Source organism: Nyctibius grandis, chromosome 3, assembly GCF_013368605.1.
Source record: "Nyctibius grandis isolate bNycGra1 chromosome 3, bNycGra1.pri, whole genome shotgun sequence".
NCBI classification, from domain to species: Eukaryota; Metazoa; Chordata; class Aves; order Nyctibiiformes; family Nyctibiidae; genus Nyctibius; species Nyctibius grandis.
The window spans coordinates 72,408,872-72,424,256 of NC_090660.1; the positions used below are offsets into that span (position 1 = coordinate 72,408,872).

Here is a 15,385-nt window from a genome sequence, read left to right on the forward strand (position 1 = left end):
GGCGTGTGCGAGTACAGGCGGTCGGTCCCGCTACCGACGGCCCGCCCGCTCCTCGCCCCCCACCCCCGGCCCATAAGTTTTGTAGTGCGACGCGAGGAGGACGCGGCGTGGGGCTAGAGCGGCCCCGTGGCTGGGGCGGGGGAAGGCGGCGGGCCGGGGCGGGTGCCGCGGCGCCTCAGCCCGGGCGGCTGTCAGCGCTGCCTGCCTGAGGGAGAGAGACTCCCCTGCCCCGGCGTCGCTTTCGAGGCGGGCCTCGGTCCCCGCTGGTGCCGGGCAGGGGCTTTCCCCGTCTGCTCAAAGTAGGCGCTGAGCAGAAGAAAGAGGAGGACGGTGCCCCCGCTGGGCCGGCAGCCGGGGCGGGCGGCGGCCCGCGGGTGCCGCGGCCGGGCCCGGGCCGGGCAGTGCTGGGCGCTGCCCGCCGCGGGCCTCCACCTCCCGTGTCAGCGCGGTGGGAAAAACACCCTCAACCGCCGCCTCTCTCTGTTTTCTTAACCTTTGTAGAGCAGAATCTGCCGACCCTCTGCTGTGACTTTTCTTGGGATTCCTTTCCCTCTGATTAGATATTCCTCAGTGTGCAACTGAAACAGCAGAACGGTGCATCTGCTCTTTGTTTGCTCAAGTTGGCATATTTGTTACAGAGAAGAGAGTTGTGGAGAGAGAACACCGCCAAACAATAACACTGCCAAACAATAATAATCCTTCCTCAGGCTCATTAGCCAGAATGATAAAATAATGCTCTTCCCCTTAACAGTAGTCCCTGGTCCCAAGAGTATTTTAAAAGATTTTTCCTCTTTCCTAGTGACTCAGAGTCATCATTTTTGCCACATGCATCGTGCTTAAGATGAGTGACTGTTCCACGTGTGTGTTGGTCTGTAAAGAAGAAAAGCGGGATGCATTTACTGTTGGTTTTTTTTTTTTTTTCCTAATCCTTTGTTGATTTTTCTAGTTTTCTGTTACAGCACTTCGAAATCCCTTCTGTTTCAGGGGTAATACACTTAGATGCAGTACATATAATTACTTCATTTTGAAGATCCTCATTCATTTTCAGGGCTTTGTGCCAATTTTCAGCCTGCGTAAACTGATGTACCTCCACTGTTTCCAGTGTGAGTCTGGACCTTATTCAGATGTGGTTTAGTGTGATGGAGCTAAGTGTGGTGTAAGTACTTCAATGGCACAACTTTAACAAAAAGCAGAGAAGACGTGCGATTTGTACTTCTAGTGTGAGGAAAGCTTTGTTTATACATTTCTGGTGGTGTTTTTTTTCCTGTTTTGCTTTAGTTTTGCAGATGCTGTCCTATCAACTGCAGCAGAATCTCTTGATTTACTTCAGTGCATGCAGGGGGAAAAACAAACCTTTTTTCTTAAAATATATGTCTCCACCAGTTATGAAGGTTATAATAACTTTATTTACTGTTCTGCAGAATTACTTAGAGGCTATAAAAATTGAAGTGAAGTGTGAATAGCCACCATAATCTACAGAGAAATGCATATAAAGCCTTTCAGAAAAAGATTCGTATTTTATAAAAGATCTATTAGATGATGTAACAACTTTCAAAAATTACTTTAATGCGTAGTTTTTTTCTACTGTGCTTACCTGTTTTATAACAATGTTCCATTGTCATATCCACATCTTTTAGGCACTGATAAATGTCTGTGTGGCAAAATGCTTTAATTTTAATTTATTTTCATTTAAAAATAAAAGTCATGTTTTAGATCCAAGAAGTAATCTAGTTGAGGTGAACTTAAAGCTCAGGTACTTTTCGTGATCTCAGTGATGGTAATGTTCAGTTTATGTCTGTAGAAGTTGTCACCACAGGCGGTTTTAGATCTTTTTCTAACATCTCGGAGGTCATGCGTACAAAGCATGCACCAAAAACCTGCTTCCCTGGACATTACTGTCATTCAGTGAGATTTGTTTTACCTTGCATCCATTATGGAGGGGTGAAAGAGGTATTACTGATCATGGGACAACATTTAGATTAGATGTTACAAAACCCAAAGTGAACATTTGTAAACCCGACCAAACAGTTCAGGCTTAACTTTAGGAATAACCTGTAGATATCACCTGAGAAAGAGGCATCTTATAAAATACAGTTGGCAACACTTTTCGTAGCGTACATGTACTACTTAGATTCTCTTTGGTATGAGATGATGTGAAGTAAAAAAGCCAAATTCCTGGAAACATGTTTCATACCAAAGGTTTGGTTCTTGTTCAAAAGAAAGATGCAGTGTTTAGTGGCCTCAAAGAAGTTTCTTGATTCCTTAAAACTGTCATCTTCTCTGAACTTTTGCCTAGTCTGCATGTTTATATGATGCTGGGATAAAGAATTACAAGGTGAAGAAAAAAATATTGCATGATAGTCGATAAAATACCCTTTCCCTAATGGTAATACATTAAGTGTATTAACTTCAAGAAGATTTGTTTGCAATTTTCAGTGCTGTTTATCAGTTGAAGGATTTTGACATAAAAATGACAATAATACCAGTTTTCAGTTATGTTTTGATCCATGAAAATATTTATTTCTGGCTGACAGCTTTTATGTTTTAAAATAAACACATTTTAATGTTGAATTCAGAAATCCCAAGCACAGCCTGTGGTTAGTCTTCTATCGTTTAATGATAACCTCATTCTTAAACGTGAATCCGTATCATTATGTATAATACAGGATTCTGGAAATAATCACTTAGGCGGGAAGCTAAGTGGGACCAGTTCAGGAAAAGTTGTTAGCCACATGGTTTCCTTGAACCTCTGCAGGTAGATTCTGTTTCTGAAAGCCAAGGGAATTTTGCGTGAGGAGAACAGTATCGTGCGTGTGTCCCCCCCCCCCCCCCCCCCCAATAAAAGCCACCCTGTGATCTTTCACTGTTTTGCTCTTCCTGACTGAAGCACTGTCATATGCCATTTCCAAAGATGTCAAGCTAAGAACTTGGAAGGGTATGTGTATCTTTTTGTGCATTAGTCTGTCATTGAGACTATTAGGAACTATGTATACATCAGGAAAATATGTCGTACGGATACGTGAATCCTATGGATTGCAGCCATAATTCTTACTGGTGCCTCTAGAAGTCTCAGATGTTGGCCTTGTCTGTACTAGAAAATTAAAGCAACTGCCAGAGATGGTGCCTGTGCTAGTGTAGCCACCATGCTGTAAAGTACTGCAGCATGAAAATGTTTGGAAAACAAAATAAATTCAAAAAATATTAAATTCTGGAAGGGGTAAACTGACAACGAATTGCAGGGAGATTTAGCTGTGTGAATCCAATTGACGTTAATGTGTGTCACACAGTGAAAACCTTCATGCTGCTTTGAAAATGTGTTTCTGAGAAACTACCATTGCAGGATAATTTTGTTTCAACATTTACAGTACGTGGAAGTTTTTGGTACCTAGAAGTGTACAGATATACAAACACAAAGAACTCTAATTAACGGAGATTGTGAATGAGATTTTCCAAGTGGTGAAGGGAAGATTAATGGAAAGCACGTGGCTAAGTCCCCTTTGTTGCTTTGACAATCTCATTTCATGTGTTTATCCTTGGACTTGCCTGCACTCTGTTCATTGTATAGGTCTTGATTTAGAAGTGTGTGTTTTATCCAGTATAGTTAGTGTAAAATAGGCTGTTTCCTATTTAACCTGTTACTTTCCAAATATTTAAGTGTCAGCAGACCACGCTGGGAATTGATTCTAGTGGAAATGCAGCTTCTGTGTGTTAGTGTTTTGACTAGTGGTTGTTTGGGAAGTGCAGTTGGTCTTTTTAACTGATGTGTGTAAATCCTTATGCTTGGAGATGAGACTGTATCCTTTAGACTGAACGATAACGTTTCATAATTTGTTACTGTACACAGTGAAATTTCAGCAGTTATGGGGGGAAGTGATATATGCCATGAATAGATTTTAATCTCATTTTAAAACGCTTTATAAAGCTGGAAACTAACTTATGATTTCGGCTCTCTGTGCTTGTATGTGAGAACTGACAGATAACAGTTATTCAGTTAACAGCTCGGGGATTCAAGGGATTTGATAAATTTGAGAATGTAAAATCTTTGAACCAGTAAATTGCTGCATCTTTTTATGTTGGCAAAAGAATCACTGGCCCATTGATCTGGAGATGAAGCATCTGTCCACTGATAAAGGAGGAGGCAGTATGAGGGGGTGCCTGTTGTACTAGCAGGGGTGGAGAAGGCTTGGGATTTTAGCCCCAAACAATGCACCGGTTGCAGGATGTTTCCCTTTCCGTTAAGGCAGCTGACGTGGGAATGGTGACTTGCTCCAATAACTCAAATGACATAGAATCATAGAATAGTTTGGGTTGGAAGGGACCTTAAAGATCATCTAGTTCCAACCCCCCTGCCACAGGCAGGGACACCTTTCCACTAGATTAGGTTGCTCAAAGCCTCATCCAACCTGGCCTTAAACACTGCCAGGGAGGGGGCAGCCACAGCTTCTCTGGGCAACCTGTTCCAGTGTCTCACTACATCCCCCAAAACACATAACTGTTGCTGGTGACTGGGCCGAAGAGGCTGATATGCTTGTTGTACGGGTGTACAATTGCATTTAACATTAAGATTGGAAGTAATGTTCTGCATCCAGTAGAATGACTTGAGTTAAATCTTTGCATTCCAAAAAATAAGGCTATATAATTTTTAGGATCTCTCTCATCAGGGACAAAAGAGTAACAACTAGCAATAAGTGTTTTTTCACTTTGTGTTTTTGGTTTATTTTACCAAATTGTTGGGAGATACTTGTTAGTAAAACACACATTCCCAATGCATCAGCACTGTGATTTTTAACCATTCTGTGCACCAGAAATTCAACCCCAGTAGTGAAATCCCCTCCTGCCAAAGCTGCACGTAATGCTTCTTTCAGTTCAGTGATCCAAAGTTGGCAATTCAAAACGTGAGGAACTCTGAACTTGCAGAGCATTCTGAAATTTCTCAGCTGGGTGGATTTCTTAAAGAGGTCATGCAGCTCTTGCTTAGTTTTAGGCTCCGTTCACCACAGCTGGCTATTTTGCTACAATTCCTTGCTGCTTTATGACTGACAGTCAATTGTCATATGAAAATATAATGAATATTTTTACAGTGATGAAATGAAAGAGTTAAGAGTTCAACCGTAATAATGGCAATTACTTCACTGAAAATTGGCAGTTATATATCTATCCTTCCGGTCTATAAGATCAGTAAGTTTTTGAAATAATTATTTTAAGGATATTGGAAGATGCTGCTGATCTGCTTCTATTTCAAGATCTGCTACATTCTGCCAAGACACAATTCTTGGGACTGGGAAACAAAGATTGTGTTTTTGGAAATCATTGAAAGTCAGAAGGATAGGATTGTTGGATCCAAATGGGATTTGGGTAGGACTTGCTACTTGAACACAGAGTAGGTTTACGCTTAGAGATGAAGTGAGATCAACTGCACTGGCAGTTGATTAAGTGGTGTTTAAACTTTGCTGATTTTGTGAGGTTTGGATCTGAAATAAAAACTTGTAAGACTAGGTGATCTTAGGTCATGTCTTTCAATATGCGTATATCTTCCATGTATCTTAGAGGTATAAAGTGGATGGGGTCAATCTGGTAAGTTGCCAAATAAGTAACAAAATCACAATTTAATTTTTCAGGTAAATATTTTGCATTTTGACTCTTCTATGATATCCAAATTACTTTTGCACATAAATAAGTGAATTTTATTGATTAGGTGAACAAAGAGAAAATCGTACCAGTCACACAGATCATTTGCCCTAGTATTGCACAGGAAAAGTGAGTGGAGGCTTTGTACTTTGCTTGAGTAGGACTGGAATCAACTGATAGATTCAGTACAGATATTGGTAAGATGGTCTCTTCTTGGATGTGCACAGCGAAAAGAGGACAGGCAATGGACCCTGGATGCAACAATGGGGAAATTCTGATTAAATATTAGGAAAAAAATTTCACAGTAAGAGCAGTCATACATTGGATGTTTTCCAGAGAAGTTGTGGAAACTCCATCCTTGAACAAATTCAAAACCCAGCTGAACAGAGCTCTAGAAAAAGCTGATCTAACTGAACTGTATCTGATGTTGAATTTGGCCCTGCTATGGGTAAAGGTGTTACCAGATGACCTCCAGAGATTCCTTTCAACTTAGGTTATCCCATGATTATATGATCTTACTAGAGCATAAGGAATAAGGGCCTTCAATTCTTTATTAGGAGGGTATTTAAAATACACAGTAATTTGGGTTGTTTTGAAATAATTAGTTTCTTAATTTGTTGTGGGCATAATAACTGTCGAAGTAGACTGGAAATGGCAATAACAATCCTAGCATTCAGTTGTGTCTCTTGGTATCAAACTTCAGTGTTAAGTGAGAGGTACCTGTCATAGCCTTGTAATTTGTTATTTCACAAATAATAATTCTGTGATACAATATAGTATGTCAGATCTTTTGAACTCATTAGTATTGAAGCAAAATGTATTTTATTCATTCAGTCCTGTAATTAATTACTAAGTAAGACTGCAGTCATTCTGGGGCACAGAGCCTGTTATTTCTATCTGTACAGGGACATGAACTGCACATTTTTGGTTCTAGATGAGTAATAGCAAGGAGCAGTAATAAGTGACTGCGTGGTTGAAGAGACTGATAATATGATACAGAGTTTTTCACCTCTAGGTCACATTTTGAAATTCACTGCAAGTTAGATGAGGGCAAATGACATTATGGTTTACATGAAATGTTAGTGGTCTTGATATAGCGTCAATATAAAAATATCTTCTCCATATTAGTCCTAATTTGCACCTCTTATGTTATACTAGGAGGGTCAGGGTTGGTGGCCACAGTATTGTGAAGACCAAAGTGATCTTTTTGCCCACGTTTTCTTCAGGTCATCTTTTCAGTGGTGCTGGCAGGACCGTGTAATGAAGTTTACGCTGCCTTTGCTCATACTGGACATGGCATCTTTGCTAAGGATGTCAGCATAGGGAAGCATTTGTAAGCTTTGTAAGTCACATTAAATCAAAATGAAAAATAATGTTCATTGCATTAATTTTGTGTAAATTTAATCTTTTTCATTTCTCAGAAGGAAGAACATTTCTTACTTCTTTTTATTTAGTACATTTTGCCTTGAGAATAGAATTTGGGCAATAGCAAATGGAAAACATCTCACTTTTTGAAACTTGAAGCAGCTCAGATTTGTCTAAAATGAAACAGTTTTCTCCTCATCTGTCAAGAGCAGTTAATGCATACCTTCCTAAAGGGTATGCCAGCAGGTTTCAAATCATATGCTGCTACACTTAGTGAGACCTGCAGTTCCCTGACAGAGCAGTGCCAGCAGCATAGGACATGTTTTAGTATGTCATGGGATTTTTTTTTTTTACATGTGTGACCAGTGAAATCTTTGTAATCTCACTATGGATCTGTGCCTTTGCCAGGTCTGTAAAAGACAGTGATAAACTGGGTTGAATCACTGTTCTCTGATCGCAGGAACATACGGAGTGCTTAAGAGCCTGGTAATAAAAAGGTAGTAAAATATTTTATTTTAGCCTTTTCACTTTTTACTATACTTCCTTATAATCTTGTCTTTCTTCAAACACAGCCATGCCTTGCATGTAATCTCAGTTTAGATGGATTTTTTAATGCTGTGGTGGTTTGGGACTTGTTCTTACAAGTTCCTGAATGCCCTCCAGCTCTCATTAAAGTTGCTGAAAGTCATTCTTTTACATATAGGCTCTTTATAATGATAAGTTCAAGCAAAAGCAGCAGTGAACCCCTTCCACCTAGTGAATGCCAGCATTACAGTAAAAGGAAAGGAAAAAGAAAAGTTCTCTACTTAATACAACAACCAGTTTCCGCCAGACAGATATCCCTTACAGAAATTAACATCACCAAGTAGTAAAATTGAAAATTTTATGAAATGCAAAAAGGAAGATAATTGTAAAACAATTATTTATGTTGAGAGTGACTCTCTTGAATCATCACAGTTGGTTCTTCCACAGATCTCTCCAAAGGGGGTTGAGAGAAAGGTTTTTATTTCATCAGTACAGAAGTTTTGGATGAGAGTAAGTATAAATATATATGAAGAGCGTATGTTTGACAGTGAGCCAAATGAAACTTCCCTAAGGAGGATTTTGACACACACCAAAGAAGTTACAGATAAAGCAAAGCGAGAATAATAATTAGGAGATGAACCATGAGCAGGAAGATTCTGAAATGCTTTTATAGTGAGGGAGATTGTGTGGGAGCATGGGATGAAAAGTGTAGGAAGGTGCATTTGGATGAGTGTAAAGAAAGTGGGACATGGAAGCTCTCTTGGATGAAAGTTAGGTCTGTGTGTGGGAGGAATTCCTGTCCAAGTTTTCACTGAAAACAAGATCTTAAGAAAAAAATTTTTATCTATCTTTTCTAACATGCCACTGCTGATAAGCCAGTTTCTCACTAGTCTATTGTTAAGTTACTGTGTTAGTGTCAGACCTTTTGAATAAAAACAGCCAAGGAAGCAAAACCATATTATGATGATATTTTCTAGGGAGATTGGAATGAATAGCAGTCTTTCTCATCCAACTGTAGTTTTTGCCTGTGGTTGGGCCTTGAATACTCTGTGCTGTTCTGGGAATGCTGCAGCTTCACTGCCCTGTTGACAGTTCCCAGAACCTCATGTGAGCAAAGTGCTTCTGGAGCTTACGAACGTGCAGCTGAAGCTCAGCACAAGCCACAGTGGAAATGAGTAGACACGTAAATCCTTATCAGCCTTGTACATCCCCACAAGAGAAAAAAAAATATTAAATGCAGATTTTTAGATGGATTGAAAAGAGCTCCTAGTATGTCTAAATGCATTTTGGAAATGGGAGTCTGTTAAAATGGAGTGCATAGGGAAAAATCCTTTCAGAAGTTTAGTCTTCACAATCAAAGAATAAAAAGCTGAAGAATTCTAAAGCTGGAAACTGTAGTGCATTATAATGCAGGAATAACATCACAAAAATACATAGTTCTACCTCTGCTTGTGAGCTATTTATTTTTTCCTGCTAAAAGCTTGCTGTATCTTTCTGCTGCGGAGTGAGCAGAGTGTTTCATTTCTCTAATACGTATTTTTTTCATGAATTAAGTAGATATCATCAAGGTAAGTGTGTTTAGATTTTAACCTGGAACAGAAACCTTGCTGCTCCTACAGATTAAATAATTTACATCATAGAAACCTCAAAAGCCTCTCTGCCCTCCAAAGCAGATGGAGCTACTCAGAAAACTGGAGATGGTCTCTCGTGGAGATCCCTGAGCTACTGAAGATTCTTTAATCAGTCTATAGTCAGCCAGCTGTACATTTGTAAGATGCCTGTTTTAGTGTACCCACTAACATGTGCATTCAGGAAGCCTTAAAAATACCCAGATTTGGAAGATACTTTTGCCAATTCCCACTGTTTCCAGTTAATCCTTATGTTGGTGTAAGTCTCAGATTGGTGCTCAGCCTCATCCTTCTTCTGATAAACCGTTTCTGTTCTCATCAGCAGGAAACTCTTGGCTCTGATGCCTAGCTGTGAAATGATAGGCTATTTCCATTCTCCTGTTCCTCTTTTTTCTTGAGCCAGATGATTTGTTCCCAACTCTACTCCCAACTATTTCAGAACAAGTTCTGAGTTCTGATTTTCATCTGTTTTACCAAAGTAGGATTCAGACATTGTTTCCCCCAAGCCCGAAGCAGTCCAGACTGTTAGAATTTACTTGTGGCTGTAAACAGGCCCAGTAAACATCAGTTTAAGGTTCTCCCCATCCTGAAAATATCCTTCACTTCTGTGGTTGAGTTCTCCCATCACCTGTGGCTAAAAATACTGCATCATTCTAGAGAACCTGAAGAAATGGCAAATGTGTTTGCCGTTACAAATGACAGATAGAATTCCTTGGTTAAAACAGGCAGAGTAATTAATGCTGTTTAGCAGAGCACTTTCAAATACACAGATAAATCTCTAGCCTTAAGGATCTACATGTGTATATCTAACCTCTCAGAGCATTATTAAGAAAAAGCAAAGGCATGCAGAAATGCGTTTATGGTACTGTGGTCCGTTTCTCTTTACCTGTAGGAAAATCAAATACGTGGTTGTTATCTGATTGATTTGCATCTATACCGTGTGAGTAAGATTTCTTTTTGTCTAAGCCACAGTTACTTGTGGTTCTTTACATCATGTTGTTGCACAGCATTATGAAAAGGTCTCATTAGTTCAGAAAAGAAGGCAATGTGAACAAGTGATAACTGATAAGTGAACCTAGTAGTGTGATTTACTGTAATGCTGTTGTCACAGGACTTGCAACAGCAGTGTTGGAATGGAAAACGTGCTTCCAAGTCTGAATTTACAATGACAAAATTAGACTTATGAATGACAGTAGCCTAAATCCAAACTTCATTCAAATGTCACAAATGAGTTTAAGTATATTGAAGTATATTAGACGCAATGAATGGCATTAAGTTGTATTACTCATATATAATTTAATCATAGTGGTTTGATGAAAGCCAAAACTGACTGAGTTGTGCCAGAAGTAACCACAAAGTGCCAAAGTTTCTTTAAATTGGATTAAGTGATGAAGCCCTTCATTTCTCTAATATGTACTTTTTTCATAAGTAGATATGAAGATAAGTGTGTGTAGGTTTTAATTGTAACCAGTTACATCTGTTAATCTGTACAACTGTAATCAGTTGAATGCACTGGTGACTCTTTCACAGTGTATCTCGTGCAGCTGAGAGGCGGTGTGCTGCCTTGCACAGCAGTAATGAGGGGTGCCTGAAGCCTTGTCCTTAACCACAGTGTGGAGCAGCCACACCAGGATGTTACTGAGTCCCATCACGTAGGTACGTGCACCTTGTTGCTTGTTCTGTTGTGGGACAGGTATTAAACCTGTATCCATCTGATCTGCTGAAATTTTCTACACACCCTGCGTTTTTAAAAGAAGCATATTGCATGATGGCTGGAGAACAATGCTACCTGTAACCTCTTTTGGTCACATTTAACAAGCCTGGATCATCTAGAAAGAGTGTGGGAGAAACTGATGTCGAATAGTTTAATTTCATTTTGTATCCATGAAAGGTTCCAGGTTTCAGCATTCAGCAGTATGTGATACTTGCACTGAAAGCTGAAGAACTGTTTCTGCAGAGCCTTGTGGATGAAAGAGTGTCAAGGTTAATCTGAGATCTCACTGAGTAACAGAGATTCTGGCCTTTTCCTTGTAATAATTTTATTATTTTTATGTAGCTTTCTTACGTATTTGGTTTCCTTGGCCTGTCTGACCTGTGAAATTCTTGGCCGTGTGAATGTCTTAGTTTTCTGTGAGATTTCTAGGCTGTAGTTAGATTTCTAGCTGAACTGTAGTTAGTGCACATGCCAGACATGCTGGAGTGCTCTAATACTGCTGGGGTTTCATTCTGCTTATTCATCTGTTGAGAAGCCAAAGTAATCAATGCCCTAAATCCGGTGCTGGGTTTGAACTTTTAAAGATAATTGAAGCACATTGCAGCTGAGGTTGGCTCTGGACTAGGATGCGTATCTGAGATACACCTTGCCTCAAGTGCTTACAAACCGAAATAGGTAATGAAGTCAGAAAAGGAAGCGTTGCAAATGTTTGCTTTAGGCCCTACAGAAAGTCTCTGGAGTCCTAGTCAGACTGTTTTACTCCTTGGTGCTCCTTCATGTTTCTGCGCACAGTTACCATAATTCCTTTTTTATATTGGCCACAAGTGGCTGTGAGCATATTAACATTTCGATAGGCAAGTTCTCTGTATTTGGGTGGTCGTAATTGGGAGAACACATTTCTTTCTGATTGTGTGCTGCTGTTTGCAAAGTGGTTTAGAGGTGCTAAAATTCATTGCAAAGACAAAAATCTCTTTCTGTTTGAGGAAGAATGTAGTAACTATGGATTCTCTTGAAGAGATTATTTTCAAGTGCTGACAGATTTGAGTTGATCCTGACACGATTAGCTCTCCTGCAGAATGAGACTTGCAAATATCTACACCTGTGCTGACTGCATGCTTAGCTGGAGATTCCCCCTTGCATTGTCACCTCTGGACACAGGCTCTTGGAGAAGACAGGAGTCAGTCACTTAAGGGTGTTCTGGAGAATGGGAAAATAAACAAGTATCCCCAGAATGCTGGAACTGACCATCTGCATACAGGGAAGGGACAATTTTGAGTCAGGGAAGAGTTTTGTTTCTTTCTTCTGATAGGTAGAAGCACTGTTTAATTTGCACTAAAAGAACTGCGAGTTCATGTTTTTTTTTTGGTGTGTTACCTTTGTCAACCCGTTTGTTCAATTCAATTTGCAGTAACTGGAAATGGCTAAGAAATGACAGCGTATTCACTACAATAGGAAGAAGAAATCCTGATCTCTTGGGAGGCAAACTTTCATCTTTGCATGTACTTTCTTCTCTGAATGACAAAAGCACATCTGACAGTGAATCCCAACTATCTAGGCAGAAGACTAATTTCCAAGGCAGCCCATTCACGTTCAGTTTTCTTCCTCTAAAAACAAAGCAATAAATTATGCTGGTGTTTAAGAGGTAATCTCTGTGGTTTTAAAGAATGTAAACTATCAGAGGCATACCAGTCTGACTGTGCTAAGTGTAGAGCACCTCCTCTATGGGAGTGAGTAACCTCATCTCCCATCGAGAACAGCAGGAGTTACGGATACTCGTGTCCTTCCACTCAGCATCAGTACCCGCAGGGATCGAGCTGTAACTGAGGCAGGCTGTTGCCGCTGACTGAGCTCGATAAGTGCAGGCACTATTAGAGGGTGCCATTAGATGAAGTCATTGAACCATTAGGAAGCCTGCAAAAATGAGTACCCTCTTTCTAATCTGAAAAGTGTTGTGGTTGAGAATGTACCCATTGGGCAGCCTCAAGGGAAGATTTCTTTCACACATACTGACTCTGTCAGTGTTACCAGCCAGCATTTCACTAGCACAGGACTTAGCTTCGTAACATTTCACGGATCCCTACATCATGCTGAGTAGTGCTGGTCATCTATTAATACTGTCAGACAGATACTTAACTCTCTAAAGAGATATTATCCGAGTTTCTCAGCTACTGTCATTGAGGTATTTTGTGTTAATTCTGATTGAGGAATTGCTACCAGAGAGCCAAAGGTGTTGAGATGATGTTGTCACTGAACAACCTGAAACAAAGTTTGGACTCCGGTGATTTCTGTCTGCTAGATCACCTATCAGGATGATTAAACCAACCAAATCAGAGACTGGAAAGTTATTGATGAGCATACAGAAGAGGGAAGAAAAAAATTCTAAGTATATTGAAACTGAATGGTTACACCAGATATATTTATTTGAACCCACTGTAAACTTCCTGTGAGCAAAGAAATCTGACTGAGTTTTCTCAGACTAAGTCAAAAGTAAGGTCAGATTCTGTAGTGTAGGCTGGGGTCACAGCCACCCATTGACCAGCTCAGACATGTAGCTTGTGTACATGCACCACAGGTCCCTTTTTGGACTGCATGCTTCATTCCTTTCTCATGAGGGAAGGTAAAAGGGCCTTTGTGTTTGGGTCTGGGGTGTAATCAGGATAGTCACCTGAAACATGGGAGCTGGGTTAGTGACCTGTCAACCAGCCTTATTTAGATTTTTGCATTGGTCAAAGTAATAGTAATAATAGTTACTTACCCTGTCTGAGGCCAACTGACATAAAAAGGGGAGAGTTAGCAAAATGTGAGGACACACATTCTTTGAATTGCTCAGGATGTGAGGCAGCTATTGCAAAGAGATACTGGGAGAGCCAACTGGGTCCACCAGTTATTGCTTTGTTGGATTCCAGCTTATTGCTTTGATGAGAACCGAATTGGTTCATCCCAGCTAGGTTTCTCTCCTGTGTTTGTTATTCTTGGCAGCAGAATGGAATGGGCCATCTAATCCATAATGCTGTTGTAATGTGGTTTTAGGATTAGGTGAAAGGTAAGAATGAAGAAGAGTATCATGACAGGAGAAATACACTGGCAGAATGTCAGGAGTGCTGCATTAATATCCTGCTGCTGGTGGCCAGGTTTATCTGGAGTGGTTTTACCTTTTGTCCCCCTGTGGCCAAAGCTCAGCAGAGAGGGGCAAGTTCTTGGAACCAGGTCGGAAATTGCATCGTGCTTTCCAGAGTTCCCCTGCAAATCTCTTGCTATTTTGATTTTTGGAGTTCGGTTTTCAACAGGAGCTGTTGGTGGAATAAACCTTCCCCTTATTATTTAGCTGATGTAGGCCTACTTTTAAGTGCACCACTTTTGGTCTGTTAATTTCTGGTTTCATTCTTACCTTACGAGTCATAAGCCTAACACAGACATTGAATTTTACCAATAACCCTTCCTGCTTAGTTGATAAATTTTTTCTGTCCTCTTTGCAGGTTGTTTTTAATCTTTTGGGAACTGAGCTATTTCCACAGCTATGCTCAAAAGTGGATTTGTAGCCTTGTACTGCCATTGCTGCTAGTAGACCGTGCTTGAGGCCATAGGGAAGTTGAGGCAAAGCCAGGAAAAAAACCCACCACTCATGACTCCCAGGCTCATGTCTTAAGCACAAGATCACCATTCGTCTTTTGTAAGCCTTTCTTGTCTAGTGCTTTCAAATTCTCAGAAAAGTTGGCCTTGAGATTGAAGCATTAATGCTTTTTCACCAGCACAAAGATAGATTTTCCTTGGGAAAGTTTGGTCATGTCACGCTTGTCTGTTTATGAGCAACAAGGTGTGTGGTGATGATACAGCGTCGATCATTATCACTTGCTTTTTCTATTCTTACATCATTCAAAACTCACTTTCTCTGGCTCTCTAACCTTTGTAAATCCATTAACATCAATGGAGTTATGGTCATTTTTGCTTGCTGAATATCAGTTTTAAGAGATGATGGCTGAATACTTGACAGTGAGTGACCTTTGCATATTTAAAAAAATTGCTTTGACAATGAATGTATATTTTTAAATATTTCTTACCTCTGGATTTTAATAAAATGCTTAATAGAGTTTGAGATTATAATGGCGTCACTGGTTTGAACTGTGTATATTTTAGTAGTTTCTCATACCACTACCTTCATTAGGGGGTTTGTCTCTCTATCCACTCTGCCTCCTTCATACTTGTCCTATTTTGGAAAGCGGTAAAGATCCTAATGCAGCAGGACGTGCTCAGTTTTTAGCAGAAGCCTGTTGTTACAGGGAAGGCTCAGAATAGTCCTGTAGCTTGTGGCCTTTCCAAAACATGTTTTTTATGTCTCCTTTGAAGGAGCATGGAGGGATGATGGTAAGGAGGTTGAAGATATGGCCAGCAGAAACACAGATATGTTCACCATCATTTCCTTTTGTGTGTGTGTGGTTAATGATTCTGCTTGTAGACAGTGCATCTGCTGTTATTCAGATGACCATGGCATACTTGCAAGTCAAGATCCATTTATGGTGCTTGGCTT

General features: G+C 40.1%; 1 protein-coding gene across 1 annotated transcript in view; it reads left to right on the top strand.

Moving 5' to 3' along the window:
* The window catches only part of NKAIN3 (sodium/potassium transporting ATPase interacting 3), a 412,976-nt gene that overhangs the window by 176 nt on the left and 397,415 nt on the right, over window positions 1–15,385 (top strand). The window lies entirely within an intron of this gene.